We start from the raw sequence: 16,638 nt of genomic DNA, 5'->3' as shown, positions 1-16,638 counted from the left end.
AGTAAGCTAAGAGTTAATATCAAAAATTGCTAAAACATGCTGTAACAGTTTAAAAATACCACTTAATCCTATAGTGGTGACCAAGTGAAGGAATGGTCACTAAAAGAGTCTTCTGGGAGTCCAGACTAGAATCAACAGTGGTAGAACAGGGAGCTCCCTTTTTTTTTTCTATTTAAGAAATCCAAAATAATGTGCAAATATTGAATATTTTAATAACAAAGGAAAATGTTAAACAATGGAACCAAAGCAAAGGGAGTTGGTTGAGTAAGATATTGAAAGACCTTAGCCATGTGTTTGTGTCTTTGGCCATGGTTACTCTTACCTTGCAGGCCTGTCTCTGCCTTCCTGTTGTGATGACCCTGTTGTCTCCTTGAGTTTCTAGAGCTCCCTGGGCTGTTCCTGCACCCAGATCTTTGTGCATGTGGACCCCCAGTCTGGATGTTCCTCACCCAGTAGTTGGCAGAGCTCACACAGAGCTCCCATTTTAGCAATGCAATTCACCAAACTAGGTTCAAACTTGCCTTTTCTCCAAAATACCCTTTCCCTTTCCCTTCTTTATTTTTCTCCATAGTATGCACTACCAGCTCACCTGTTATATATTTTAGAGGCAATTTTATATACTGTCTGACTGCCACCATTAGAAGTAAGCTTCAGGAAGGTAGAAAATTCTTCCCATTATGTTCTCTGTTGTATCTTTAAGGTGTCACTCAAAAGCTCATGTGTGAGACAATGCAAGAAGGTTATGAGAGCCTTAACCCAATCAGTAAAATAATTCCGTGATGGGATTATCTGAGTAGTGACTGAAGGTGAGTAGGTGTGGCTGGAAGAGGTGGATCAGTGGCTTTGTGCTTTGGGGGTATATATTTTATACCTGGGGAGTGAGGCTCTCTCTGTCTCTTTCTGCTTTTTGGTCATCGTATGAACCACTTCCCTCCACTACACTCTTCTACCTTGAAGTACTTCAAACCCTGAGAAATGGAGTCTGCTGTCTATGGATCAAGACCTCTGAAAACATGAGTCCCTAAATAAACATTTCCTTCCCTAAAATTTTTGTGGTTGAGTCTTTAGTCACAGTAGTGAAAATGCTGACTAAAACAACAGGTAACACACCTTTGCTGAATGGATGACTTTCAAATATCCTTACTAAAGTGATAGGATTACTGGTGGTTGATGGACAGGGGAAGACTGTCTGTTGGCAACTATTAAAAGGATCTCTGGCACTATCTGCCATTATTTTGCTTTCGTGGCCAGCTAAGTTCATTTTCTTTGTTTATTCCTGTCATCGCTTGCCAAGTATTTCATGTTGTTTCTAAGCATTTAAATACCTTCCCATATAATCTTAATAACTGTACTAAATAAATGTTATAATACCCATTTTAGAGAAGATAAAAACCTCAAATGAAAAAATAAGCCACTTAAGTTAGTCTCTTGGCTAGCGTTCTCCGGAACTTATATACTGAATCAAGTCATACTCATGCTTATCAAGTCCAGGAGACAATATAAATGATTTTGTATTGAGTGTGTATTAGTTAGAAGTTTCTGTTTGCAAATTACAGCAAAATCAACTCCAAGTGACTTAAATAATGAAAAACTATTTATTTATCCATATAAGCAAACTGAACGGATGTAGGACAACTACAGAAAGGTCTTCTAAGTTCCTGTAATTCCTTTAGCTCTGCCCTATTTTATGTGTGTACTTTATACCTAGTTGGCTTTTCTTCTGGTCCACAGCTTTGTCTCTGTCTTCTTTGCAGATATTTTTAATTTCCTCATTACTATGTAAAATTTCAGGTTTTCCCTCTGTTTCAAATGCTTGGGGCCAATATTCTGATTGGTTGAAGATTTACCTATCAAACTGGAGATGAATATCATCCATCAAAACCACTCAGTGGAAATATTCAGAATGTATATTATGTGGCCAGCCAGGACTTCAGTGTGGAGTTCAGCTTGTTCCCCTCAGTTTTACATTTTATAAAATCTTTCCCATGAGCCCTATATGTAATGACAACACAGTATGCATAAACTAGAAGAGGCCACAGAAATAACCATGTTCGAGTTTGTTTTTACCAAGCCCCCAAATTCAAGGGTTGAGTGTTTTCATTCAAATGCAGAAGCTAGATGAAAACAAGGAAAAAATAATAAAAAGAAGAGAAAGGAAAGGGAAAGGGGGTGAATAGAAGAGGGATCAGTGGAGTAGAGGAAGGGAATTGGAGCTGTGGGACAAGGGATGGATAAAAGGGAGGAACAATGGAATAAATCTGATCAAATTTTTCTATATACAAATATGAATATATCACAGTGAATTTCACCTTTATGTATATCCATAATGTACTAATTTAAAAAACTAAACATAAATAGAAGAAACATCAGTAGAGTTGAGGAAAGGGAATAGGGAGAAGAGAGGAGAGGGAAAGGAGAAATACTAGTGACTGAACTGCAGCCAATTATATTTCACACTTGTATGATTATGTCAAAATGAACCATAATATCTATAGCTATAATGAACTAATAAAATAAATGAAAAAAAAAAAAAAACTACTTTCTTACTGTAACAATGACTAATACAAACAAGGGGCAGGAACCTTACCAAAACATGAAAAAGAAAATTAGGGGAAGAAAAAAATGGAAAGAGAAGTAGGTAGTTTTATGAGGGGAGAGGCCAATAGGAAAAGAGAAGCAATCCTCTCAGAAGGTTAAAAAAAAAATATTCCAGACAGATCTCACTTTGATTACAGTGTTTCGAGATGGATTTTTGAGTGGGATTTTATTCTTTATTTGGTAAAGAGACAGGATTTAGAGTGTTTAACACCAGGAAAACAGAGCATTCTAGCTTGTCAAATGTAACCAAATTAAAAATGTGTGGCCATGCCTTCTAGGATGGCCTCTTACTGAGGTGGCAGCCACAATCAAAACGGTGTCTATTAAGTAGAATGTTTCCGTTGACTCAGACAAATAATTTGTACCTCAAAACCAGATTGTTTTTCAGATGAATTTAACAGGTACGAAGGTAATCGACAGGACCAGAGATAGAATTCCCTCCATTAGTTTACAGAACAGGTATCTCATATGTATTATTCTGACTATATCAGTGTCTGAAGCAGAGGATACAACAGTGAGCTGAGCAATTTACATTGAGTGACAGAAAATATTTTTCTTCTGGACATTTACAATCCAGAGCAACTTAGAAATAGACACAAATGCATTCTCATTCATAACCTGCCAGAAACAGTTATAAAACTATTGGTGTTGTGTATGCATTTGTGTGTGCACATGTGTGTGTATGTGTGTGTGTGCAGCATTTATTAATTTGGTAATTACAGCATTTAGTGAGGTAACTCAACATTATAAATGTATGGAAATTTTTAAAATTCTCTTCTCTTAGTTTGCCTGGATGGAATTATAATATCTGTGAACAATGAACTGACATGTGACAATGACAACGGGCAGGAGCCCAGCTATAGCTGTCTTTTTAGATGAACACCTTCTCTTCCCATTGGCCAGTTATTCTCTGTATGAAATAACATCACCTTCTTTACAATCTATACCGTTCCCTACATATTCAATAGGACCTATGTCGAAGAGGAATAGCACTGGACACTTGGTAAACTCTGTGAGATTTTATTCAGAGGGCTGCAGCAGAGAGAGAGACACTGGTGTAAACTGAGCTCCCCACCCCAACCAATACAGCAGTAGGGGGATTTTTAAAGGGGAAATCAAGAGAGTAAAAGGGACCAAGAGGAATTGAAAACACTGGAATAGAGTGGGGCTAAGAGGACCATGGACGAAAAAAATATGATGGGTTGGCGGGGGCAGGGGGGGGGTGGGCTCTAGGGAAATGCAAATGTATAGAAGGAGGTTGAGAGGAAATTCCTTAAAATTTCTAGGCCATGTAGTTTGGTACATTCTTAACATCTCAAGGTGTGCTTCGGAGTTTGGCCTTATTGTAATTTATTAAGTAAAGATTCTGGCCAGGGGCCATGATTGGCTTTAGTGATCTGGTAGAGTACAGGCAGAAAGTGTTGAGTCTCTTATCATAGTGCTCAAGTCCTTTTTGTTGTGTGGGAGCTCACAGTTCATCCCTGAGTTCAAGTTGAGATTCAAAGGAGTGATCAACAAGGAGGCAAAGGAAGGGACAGAGGAGGAATCCATGGTCCAGTGTGCAAGTCTTCCTTATGAAATGCTCTGAAGCTGAAAGCCTGTATACACTAGAGGGCTGGGGATCATCCTTAGGTGCTCAAAACCACAAAATAAATGTTGCTTATTGCCCTGGAGTAGTAACTAGCAAAGAAGTCATATTGAGCACATTTTAAATACCCACTCTGCTCCAAGGCAACCCAGGGTTTATCTGTCCTGCATACTGTTATCCCAGAATTTACCATGTCAGGTTTCTATTATTTTTTTCCCTCCTCCTCTTTCTCTTACTCCTCCTTTTCTTATTATTCCTTCTATTTTCTTTCCTTTATCATTCTTTAACTTTTATTTTATATAACAGAATGTTTGAAAAATTAAGAATAAAGAATAACTATTTCATTCTACATTTCTGGAATGTTAATCATTAAAACTTCAATTCTTATAATCAAGAAATACATGTATATATAGTAAGGATATATATATATATATATATATATATATAGAGAGAGAGAGAGAGAGAGAGAGAGAGAGAGAATGAGATGTTCTGAAGTCAAAAGAGTTCAAAAGATAATAATTGTTTTGCCCTTTTTGACATATCATTTTGTTTCAAATTTTTGGATTATTTCCCTTTCTATTTGAAAATGTTTTATGGCATAATTTTAATGTATTGCCTTTTAATAATTAAAAAACACAGTACTGAATATTTTTCACACGCAAAAGTCAAAGTATCAAATAGTAATTTGAGAACATTAAAAACTTGGGTTCAGTTGAAATCACTTTCTAAGATGTTTAATGTAGGCTTGATAATTTATTCAGATTTTTCTGGTTTCTCAAATTTAGCCTGAAAACTTGCCAAAAGGGATATCATTTTTCCCCATAACTTTCTGCTCCCATTTAGAATGCAAATTATTTCACAGCCACATCTTACGTGATATTGTAACTCTTTCACTTCACTTCTCTGTGCTAAACTGTAAAGAATAAGAATCTGTGTCACTCTTACTTGTTAACTCTTTTAATTGTTGAGATGAAGTGGATTTTAAGAAGACCCGGGGAAAATTTCAGAGTCACAGTAATCGTGGAAAATATCAGAGTCACAGAAATGGTGGCTTTATTTTTCTACTTCTTGAGTTTGCTTTCTGATCCCAGAATTTTATTACTCATCTTTCTTCTTGATGGAGAGGCTGGCTGACTGACAGGCCTGTATCAGATGCATGTCTCAGAACTTACAAGCTGTCATTTCTTTTTTTCCTAAGCAGCACCTTTTGTTAAAGACGATAAAACAAATCCCTTGGAGATTTTATTTTTTTAATTTAAATCTGGGGGAGTGAAGGGTTCCCATAGCTACCATTATTGTTATCAAATTTATTTTAAATTTATTTTTTTTAAATGCCAATCTTTGGCTGATAAAGTGTTTACTTCCTAGGATGATTGCTATGAGGTCAGTATCACATCTGTCACTGTGCAGTAGCCTCAGCATGTCCTTTATTAAAAATCACAAAGAGAATTTTCTTCTGTGCTTGTTTGAATTGTAAGACAGCACTGATAATTTTTCAGTTCTTTCTAGTAAGGTAAACTCTTTACTCTTTAGCTACGCAGAACTTAAAAATACAAAGGAAAAAGACTCCTGTTAGTTTATGAGTAACATTCATTAAAACTATTGCTCTTGGTGAGACAGGTAAAAAGATCATGATTAACTAAAGAGAGAAATTTGTTTTTACTTCTATTTTACAAATGAGGAAACTATGGTAAATTGTTATTAATAGTAAACTTTACCAAGCACCAGATATGCGTCAATTGAAATGTTAAGATTTGAGGATATATAGATGAGTAGATCTCATTTTCTACCATCAAAGAATTAGAGGTTGAAAGAGGAGGTAAAACACGTAAACACTTAATTTAAAAATATGCTTGCAATAAAATGGATATAAATAAATATTAATAAGAGTGCAGATGTGAGATCTTAATCTCTCTAGGGTTCCTGCAAAGACTTTGTGGGAATGGCCTTGACTGACAGAGAACAATTATGGATAATGGGAAAGGAAAGGAGAGGGTGTTATCTACAATGTGCCAGGTGGTTGTCATTATAGGATGATCGAAGGCCAGACAAGGGGGCACATAAGAGTTTTGCAGCAGCCATTTGGTAATAATATGAGAGAAAATAAGGAAAAGTGGTGAGAAAACAGGGTTAGTAAGGATGGTTTCCAAGTGAACCCACCTTGAAGGGCCACACAGAGCACACGATCCCTTTAAATGGTATAACATAGGGAAAACAAAGAAGACATTCTACATACACAAGGTGTATTAGTCAGCTTGCATTGCATTTTGCATTGCATTGCAAAATCCTGAATAGGAAGTACTTGGAGGAGGAGAAGTTTATTTTGGCTCACAGTTTCAGAAGTTCAGTAATGCTCAGTCAGTGCCATCGCTCTGGAACCAAGTGCGGTGGAGCATTATGGCAAAAGTGAATAGAGGAGGAAAGTTGCTCACCTCATGATAATCAGGGACAGGGAGAGAGAGAGAGAGAGAGGGGGAGAGAGAGAGAGAGAGAGACAGAGAGAGAGAGAGAGAGAGAGAGAGAGAGAAAACCAGGAACAAAATACACAATCCTCAAGCCATGTCCCAGTAGCCCTCCTCCTTTAGCCATGCCCCACTTGTCTATAGTTACCACCCAGTAATCTATTCAAATTGCTAATTCAAGGTGGGTATGGTGATGCACTCCTTTAATCCCAGTGAGTTGGAAGGCTGAGGTACAAGGATCACAAGTTCCAGGTCAACCTACTAATTTAGCTAGGCCCTAAGCAAACTGAGGGAGACCATGTCTCAATATAAAAAAATATAAAAAGAGTTGGGAAATGGATTCTACTGTCATGTAAACTAAAAACAACCAATATAAAAGGGGTTGGGAGATGTAGTTCAGTGGTGAAGCATCTCTAGGTTCAATCCCAAGTACAAAAAAATAAAATTATGAATCTGTCCAATGGATAAATACAGTGACTAGGTCATAGCTTTTTATAATCTAATCCGTTCACCTCTTGCATTAACCCAGGAGTTATGGGGTGACATGTCATATTCAATATTCAAATCAAAAAATCAGCAAAAGACAATTCTGGGGGAAAACTGACCCAGGGGAAGATTCCACTGCAGTCTTTACTTGGGATCATAAGAAAATAAAAGAACACACTAAGATAAAGGGGTAGGAGCTTTGTCATGCAGGGAACAACAAAAGGCTCAATTGCAAGCACAAAGAAGAGAGAGATTTATGCAAAGCTCTCCTGAAGAAAGATTAATCTGGCATAGTGAAACAGTTTGGAAGGATATGGAATAGAAGGACCATGGCTGGGAATGAGTTATTTATTTAAATCTAAAGTGATAAGAGTTGCAGTGAAGGTAGCATCAAGGAAGTAAGATCACACAATGTACATAAGGAATGTTCTTACAATACATAACTTCTTATTCTTCTGTTCTTCCAAGTAGCTCTATTAGATCAAGTAGCTCCCTACACTTTTGGGTGTGTGGCCAGAATGAATCTCGGTCATGATTGGCAATTATTTTACACAAGAGTACCACCTTACTTTTATTTACTTTTTTCTAGCACAGAATGCTGCCAGATCTTGTGGTTTTGGAAAAAGAAATAAATCAGACCAAAAGGAGCAGTTTGCTCAGCACTACAATGATTAGGAAGAAGGAGATGGGAAAGGTCATTTCATATTCACTTACTCTTACAGAGGGGAGGGTCCAAGCACATCCCTCTTGTGCTTGAGCTTTTAAGTCAGGGAAAAGCAGATCAATGCAGTAGCAAGGTCTGTGATGAAATAAAACACAGGCTTTCCGTTCATGACACCCAGCCTCAGAAAAATAAACTCCTTCTTAGTCTCTGGTTCATTCTGATGCATAACTAAGGAGGCCAAAAACAAAAACAAAAACAATGAAAACAAAAAAAAATCCATCACCACCACCAACAAAAACCACTGGGAGGTGAAGGGGACAAGAATGCCTCATATTCTGAATACCAGGGGAGGGAATTCTGCTGAATAATTCACTGAATATAAGGCAAACAAGCTCCAATTGGCAAATAATTCCCTTTCATTCTACTGATTTATCTGAAAATTAAACAGTCTAACTCAAGTCAAAATAGCAATATAAATTTACAGGAGTCAGAATGTGAATTAGAGTAAAACATTTAAAACCTATGCCAAGAGAGCATTATGGGAATGAAACTAAAGAACTATTATTTAAATATTAAAAAAACAAAGAAAGAAAGAAAGAAAGAAAGAAAGAAAGAAAGAAAGAAAGAAAGAAAGAAAGAAAGAAAGAGAAAAGAAATCTATGGGCCACTGCCATTTACATTGAGTTCATCATGGAAAATTGGATTGTAATGATATATAGATGCTATTAAGGTATAGATAGTGGGGCTATATTCTGATCCCCAAGAGATGCTAATTAAATTGTTTCTATGATAATGGATAAATGTTGAATAGCTCTATGCAGAAGGAAAAAAAATAGATTTCCTGTGATCCATTTTACACTTCACCCATAGGCAAAATAAACTAAAGACATTTAGCATTTTATTCAATCTCTGCAAGTTCCCATCCTAAAGGTAACATTTCAACCATGTTCCTAAATGATGATAAATACATGAAGCCAAGAGATCTAAAGGATGGAATTGTTTTATCAAAGTGAATTCCTCCATGGAATCACCACCTTAAAGTTTTCTGTCAAAGGTGAGTGGCCCAGGCAGAATTGAATCAGGTTACCTAGGCAAGAGGAGGAAAAGAGGAGATAATGTGTGAAAGATTTGATACTATCTCTAATAGGCTTTTTCCTTTCTGACAGAGTTGGTTTAGCTATTTTCCAGAAATGTGCTAGAGGGGTGTATCTATGTGTGAGAGGGAGGAAGCTCACACATATGCACTGTATGCATAAGAGCCTCTAAAGTCATTTAAGACTTTTAAATTCAGATAATTAGAGGTTTTATAAAGTCTGGTTGCCCTCCTGATTTACCCCAGGATGAAAAAAAATCAGTAAATATGTATTATAAAATGTAATACAAATTTATAGGATATGTGGGTAGCAATGAAATAAATTCATATGGCTTCAAGGTTTCATTTGAGCACACTTATGAAAATTCAATAGCTTTCTTGAAATCTTTCCCATCCATTTCTGCATGCAAAATTGGCTCCCAAGTGATACTCTTGGCATCTAAACATTTAACACCTAATGAATTCCAAAAGTGAGACACCACATTAAAATGGGAAAGCATGGTAAAATATGTTCAAATAATGGCAACATAAATGAAAATCACAAATGTTGAGGATTGTAATGAGATTTCAGGGTGGGGGAACTACTTATATATTTTATAAAAAAACTAAACCATGTTTTTTCCCCTAAATAATTAAAGTCATTTTCCTTTCTTCCTTCCTTTGGATCTCTTATCATCAGGCTATACCAACATATGCTCCTTACCTAATGGGGATTATCTACAGGCCCTGTGCCACATATCTTCACTCATCTGCACAGTATGGTTAGGGTAGCATAGCAATAGCTTATTGTCTTTGTCTCCCCCAATTTCCTTTATGTTTCTTACCTCCTTCTCATTAACTCTTTACTCAAAGGGTATTTTTTGCAATCTTTTATCAAAAGATTATCATTCCCAGGACCCTGACCAAGATACCCGGGCCTGCTCTATTTTTCCACTATTGTTATCTGTTAATAAATATACATCTTACATATAACTCTTATGAATTCCAAGCTTCTTCCTACCTCAAATATAATCTCTAGAGGAAATGGTATTTAAAATTGAGTCTTGCACATAATAAACAGAAAATAAATACTTCCTACATGAAACATTTTTTTTTTTTGAAAGAACTCACCCCAGGAAATTTTCTTTTCTTTTCGTTTTTTTTTTTTCCTTTGGTTAACAATTGGCAAAAATGTTATTTCTAAGTTGCTAATGAATCTGAGAATGAGGCAACACAGTGATATAAATCAGGAGAGAGGCGGGGAAAATGAATTTTCTTTAATTTTGAAGTGTCCTATCTCTGAAACAGAAAACCATGCAAAATATACATTTCAATCTAATTTAAAACTAAGATTTAAACTACATACTTCTATAGCATCAGTTAGAAATTAAACTCAAACTAATAGAGACTTTATAAATATATTTCCATTCATGTTTAAGAAATATAGAAGTAAAAGAACAGACATTAACATTGTTTTGATTTGTGTTTACAATTTTGAAAAAAAAAAAAGCAGCAAGACTGGAAGAAAGTGGGAATATCATCCGTATTATACAGACCATGATTTCAGTATATAGAAATCCCTGGGTCTCCATGAAAGCATTGGTTTCAGGCTTCTGGAGGAAAAAGTTAGAGATGCTTAAGTTTATCATATAAAATGGTGTATTTTGAAATTTTTCTAAAAATGAAAAAAATTCCAGTATATACTCAAGTCACTCTTTGTCTTTATGTGACAACTGTCAGCTCTACATTTTTAATTGTACCACTGAATGCTGATGTGAATCCAGAAATGTAGATTAACTTTGGAGTCTGGAAACAGAAATATAGAACAAAATTAGTCCTCAACTAAAAGCAGTTCTATGAAGGTAACTTAAATAATCAACAAAGGTTGGTCTCAATATAATTTTCTCATGTACAATGCTATATAATTTTGATTGGATTCAAGATGTTCCTGTCAGGGTTGAACACTTGAAACCAGGGCCACTTGGGGAGCCACATGCTCTGATTACACCCTTTAGACCACTTCCCTTTAGAAATAAATACATAAGTAATATTTGCAATTTGCATTTCATTATTTATATTTTCCTTACTTTAAAAGATACATGGTTATTTCTTTCTACCCACTGTCCATTTTCTCTGTCTGGCTACTATGTTTTCCTAATTATGTATAACAGTATGTGTGTATAAAAAGAGAGATTTTTCTAAAGCTCTGTAAAATTTTCTTTATTGTTTTTCTTTTAATTTTGAGTGTTTTCCTACCATATTTAACACTCTATAAATATCCAAGAAACAAACAAAAGACAGTGATAATTGGGAATATTACTATGAAGGTGGGTCAATTGTTCTCTTTAAATATGAATTTTATTTAGGTTGTTGTAGGACAGTTTTACTGCTTAACAATAAAACGTTGTGGATTATTTAAGATCTAATAACAAAAATAATTGAGATACAATCCAGAGGTGTAGTATCAAGAAGATACATGAAATTCAGAACATAGCTTCTGAGAGTTACCCTGGGAACAAGCAAAAGGAAAATGGAGAATTCAGGAAAATGACCTAAGTTAAGAATCACGAAAGGAGTATACAAGTTAATGTTTGGGTTATGTTTGATCTACAGTAATCTCTCTTTAGAAGAGGATGTAAAATACATTGGATATGATTGACTATTATGCAAGTGGAAATCAAGAATCAAAAGCTGCTATAAGATGGATACTATGGGTTTTAATTTAATATCATCATTGCAGTGTTTAAATAAAAATCTTATGGAATTTGAACATATCAACCAAGGGAAAAGAGACACATAATACAGATTTTTTTGCTTCCCATGAGGGACTACTTCTAGGACCCTGGCATAGAGAGCAAAATCCACAGACTCTATTATTTTATATAAACTGGTATAGTGTTTGCATATAATCTACCTACATTCTTCAGTATACTTTGAATCATCTCTAGTTCATTTATAGTATATAATATTATTCAAATTTTATACAAATAGTTGTGATTCCAAATTGCTTAGGAAATAATGATGTTATGGTTTAGATACGAAATGTTCCCCAAAGTGCTCCTGTGACAAATTAGGAATACTCAGTGGCGAAACAATTATGAAGGTGTATTCTAATCAGAGGATTAATACATTTGATATATTAATAGTAATTTGATGGGTTTCTGAGCAGTAACTGTAGGTAGGTAAGGCATGACTGGAATAGTCAGTCACTGAGGCATGCCTTTGCAATTATATTTTGTTTCTAGCTTGTTTCTCAACTCTCTCCCTCTCTCTCTCTCTCTCTATGTGTGTTTCTCTGTCTCTGCCTCTCACTCTCCTTCCTGGCTGTCTTGAGTTGAAAGCTTTTCTCTGCCAGTCCCTTCCACCATGTTGTTTTTCCTCATCTCAGGCCTACAGCAATGGTGTCAATTGACCATGGACTGAACCTCTGAAACCATGAGACCAAAATAAACTTTTCCCTTTTTATGTTATTCTTTTCAGGTATTTTGGTCACAGCAATGAAAATAAAACTAACACAAATAGCAAAAAAAAAAAAAAAATAATAAAAAGTCTACATGTTCACTACAGGCACAAGAAGATGCAGAACCTAAATAGATGGAGGATAAACTCTACTAGGACAAAGTGCTCCTAACTTAGTAAAATTGATTAAACCATTTTCAAGTTGCCATGTCCAAGAAATGTTATCCCTAAGATGATAAGGTAAGAAACAACACATGCATAGATGTATGTAAACTTAAATAAATACATGGAAGCACAACTAGAATAGTAAAACAAAAGAGTACAAACTGAAGGATGAAAATGACTTAAAGACTGTAAGCAGTTCTTAAATATTTTCATGATCATCAAGATAGGATGAGAAGGACGTTCAAGAGATTAGAGGTGTAGGTCACTTGTAGAGCATATTACAAGGTCTTGGATATAATCCCAAGGAGACTTCGAAAAAGCAGTTTGAATTCTATTGCCTCATATAATATACACATATATATTATATATAATATGTGTGTGTATATATATATATGTATATATATATATGTAATCATACCACACACACACACACACATATATATATATATATATATATATATATATATATACATATATATTAATTTATTAATTCCGTTCACTGCTAGCCGATATACTAAATGATGTGGGTAAACACATGGATAATAGTTATAGCTTCTGCTCTGTTTCAGTTACCATTGTTATGGAAGTATCAGGATCAAATGAACTGACTTTAGAAGAGTGTATTCAATATTGGGGAAGAAAAATATAGCTTAATAGATGAATGTTGTCTTCCAAAATGAACTATATTACTTGTGAAATACCCAGTTCCTTAACATTATAAACAATTGAGTAGAAGTTCATAAGTGACTTTAAGGGAATTCTTTCACATAGCTGAAGGAGAATATATTAGACCACTGGCCACTAAGTACTTTCCAAACTATAAATTCTGTGATTCCATATTAAAGGGGCTCAATATTCTTGATAGAAATATTCAGTTTACTAAGTACATTATACAGCAGTGGGAGAGATTTACAATCAAATTAATTGCCTAACTAGCTCTTGGAAACTATGCAGCCCCGTGTCTCTCCAATTATTACAACTGAATATGTAATATAATATGTAAATTGCCAACTTTTGTTTTTGATTGGCTTTGCAGGAGTTTAATCAGCAGTCTTATCTCTTCACATTTTTCTAGATGTTCTCTTTGTGATTGCAAAAAAAAAAAAAAAAAAAAGCCCAGCAAGACATGTTTTCACTGGCTTCTTGAAAATAGAATGGAATGGTTTGTGGATACCATCCAGGGCTGTGGTTATAAAGTTCTCCTTAACCATTTCTCACTGCATAAGTTTTTATCAAAGCCTTTTTTATTTGATCTGTGATGCACTGTGATGCACATTGTGCTTATGAATCCACATAATTGAGACCCCTGACAAATGGCATCCAGCTTTATTTGTGACAATTGCCAGAAGGATAGGCTGCATGATGCATTTTGATAACTCTTAAAAAGTGATAAATGTGGCACTGAGCTGGGTTTACATAGCACACCTGGTGCAGCAAACCCACACAGCTGTTACCAGGTGTGAACACTTGTTTACCAGCATTGCTGGCACTTTGCTCATTTGAGTCAGCCTCCCAGGTTCACCACTGCTGCTAAATGAGTCAAACTCATCTTAATAGCAGTGCTGCTAGTGTCTGTGCTTCCGACCCCCCTGCATTTAGAAGAAATCAGCATGATTGAAAAGTGACTTTCTTACAGTTCATCTCCCTTTGACCTTCCCAGATTGGGAACTTCATTTCCTATGCACGTATCTGCTTACTCTGGGGTTTCTGCCAAAGAAGACAGTCTGCCATCCAGGAACACATTTACAATGATCAGACCTTGCTGGAGGGGAATATTCATAAATTGGAAAACTGCCGGAATTTACCCAGGAAAAAAATTCAGAGATTGGGGGAAAAAAGGAGACTCTTTCCGGGGAGCCTTTTAAAACAGGTTAGTCTCTGGATTCACCTTGCAAGGTTCAAAATATATTGTCTTTCTTGAGCAGCAACTTTCTTTGCAACATTCCTTTGTGCCTTGGAGGATTAAGGTTTCATGCTCACTGTAAGAGTTAAACGTTGCTTAAGCTTTTAGGGAACAACTCTACTCCAAGTGCTTTTGATCCTAATTCCTTCAGCTGTACTGTATGTGTAGACATTGAGACAATTTGACAGTATTTGAGTTGTGTTTGACAAAGGAGACAACCAGTACATGATTCTCTGCTCTGGGTGGGAAGGTTTTCCCAGGCGGGAATGTGAATTGTGGTTGGTAAAGAGTTCAATGTAGAAAGATGAAATGTTTAAGCTAAAATACCTTGCCCTCAATTGAAAGTAGGGTGCACTCCAAGTTCAAATGGAAATTGGGTTGATAAATTATGAGATAAAGGGATGAGGAGTAGTGTTTTCCCCATTGAGTCCTAAACGAGGAGAAAAACAGCAATGGGAGGTGAGAACGTGTGGCTGAGAATAAGCACTTGATACATGGCGATCCCCTTTATAGTACATTTCATACCGTGGGTTTCATTAAAAGCAGAACCCTGCCCCCACAATACAAAAATCAATTATGATACAATTATATCCATGTTTTTAAGAATAATTCTTATGAATAATTAAATCAGGCAAAAACTTGGCAAACCAGAGATGGCTTCTATTTCAAAATTCACAAAAGGGGTAAATAGCTGAGGCTGGAGCTGAGTTTCTTAGCCAAACACGATCTTATTATCCTTGGGCCAATTCCTTCTTAGCAATGTTTACTAATCCTTTATGCAGTGTTATCTTCCAATGTTATTAAAATCACCATAGATGATTAGGAAGATCAAATGTTAGGGCTGATTTTTAAAAGCACAGTCATTTGCTTTTGTTCTCAAGCCAAATTTAGCATCCTTTCATGTTCTTCATAATTAGGATCTTGGCTCAGATTATAGCCTCGCCTCCTCGAATGTGTCAAATGCGGGTGTCACTGTGAAAAGAGACAGGCAGGCCTCAGCTTGAGCAAACTACGTTTAAAGATGGCAGAGTTCTGAAAAGAAGTGACATTGTGTTACCTATTTTAATTGAAAAATTATTTTGCTGTTATTTTTACATTATCCTACCAATAATGTCCTGTAGGAGTGTATAAAAAAAGCTCAACTAGGACATTGTCAGCAGAGCATCCTTTTTTCTTGAAAGGACCACAGACTCAGGGTGTAGATGACCAATTATTGAAACACAGACTTCCTCACCTGCCTTTCCTATGTTGGTAAGTAACAGGAGAATGATCCCAGGGCTGTGGGGTGAGATTCTGTTGAGGTGAATACTTGCAAATCAGATAGGCTTATAGAAATACAGAATGTGAAAGCCACTAATCAGTCATACTTTGTACAATGCATGTGTTTGTTGTTTATATTTTTCAAAATGCATCTTCCTGAATCTTCTTTAAAATGTTTCCTCCTTTCAAGATAGTAAATGAAAAAAATAATACTATGGGATGTATGACCACTTTTATAGATGAACCCAGAACTTAAGAGTAAATAAGAGAAAAGCCTTTGATACTGAAGAAAATAAAACTAAACATTTCCTTTGTGTTCTTAAGATCCAAGTCACTCACATTACTGTAAAAACTAGTTGAATGAGTTTTTAACCTACCAAAAGGCCAGGAAGGGAATTTCCCACGGATTTCATCTTTTTACAAGAATTTTCTGTTTAATTTCTATCAGTGCCATCATACTTGCCTCTTACTTTAGTTTAAGCACTCGCTCAATTATCCTTTATTTATTCCCTTCAAATCATCTGAGCAAGGTGTGAATTTCAGGGGAAAAAAAGCCTAATCTCATTGCCATGTATTATCCAAATTTCATTTTTGTCCAAATTCTTGATTTCGGGGAGCAGAATGCTGATTGTTCTAGTCCCAGCCGAAAACAGTGGGAGGAAACACATTCCAATTTTGATATGCAATTGTTACTCCTGGTGCTAGATCAATTTCCAGATTGAGGAAAACAGTTGTCATCTGTAGGGTATTGATAATTGAAAACATATGTAAACATATCCAGAGCTGAGAGAGCAGTTTCCTAAATAAGATGATTTTATTTAAAAAAAAAAAAATAAATCTTTGGAGCATTACTTCAACCCTGTGATTACCAGACAGAGATAATGCAAATATGTGAAAATAGGGCCATGCATACCTACATTTACCCTATTTCAACCTACTTCAAAGAAAACACTAAACCAAACCCTGTGGGAAGACAAACAT

This window comes from Marmota monax, unplaced genomic scaffold (genome assembly GCF_021218885.2).
Source record: "Marmota monax isolate L192 unplaced genomic scaffold, Marmota_monax_Labrador192_F-V1.1 WCK01_AAM20220418_F8-fsc00017, whole genome shotgun sequence".
Classification (NCBI taxonomy): Eukaryota; Metazoa; Chordata; class Mammalia; order Rodentia; family Sciuridae; genus Marmota; species Marmota monax.
This window is presented reverse-complemented; position numbering follows the sequence as displayed.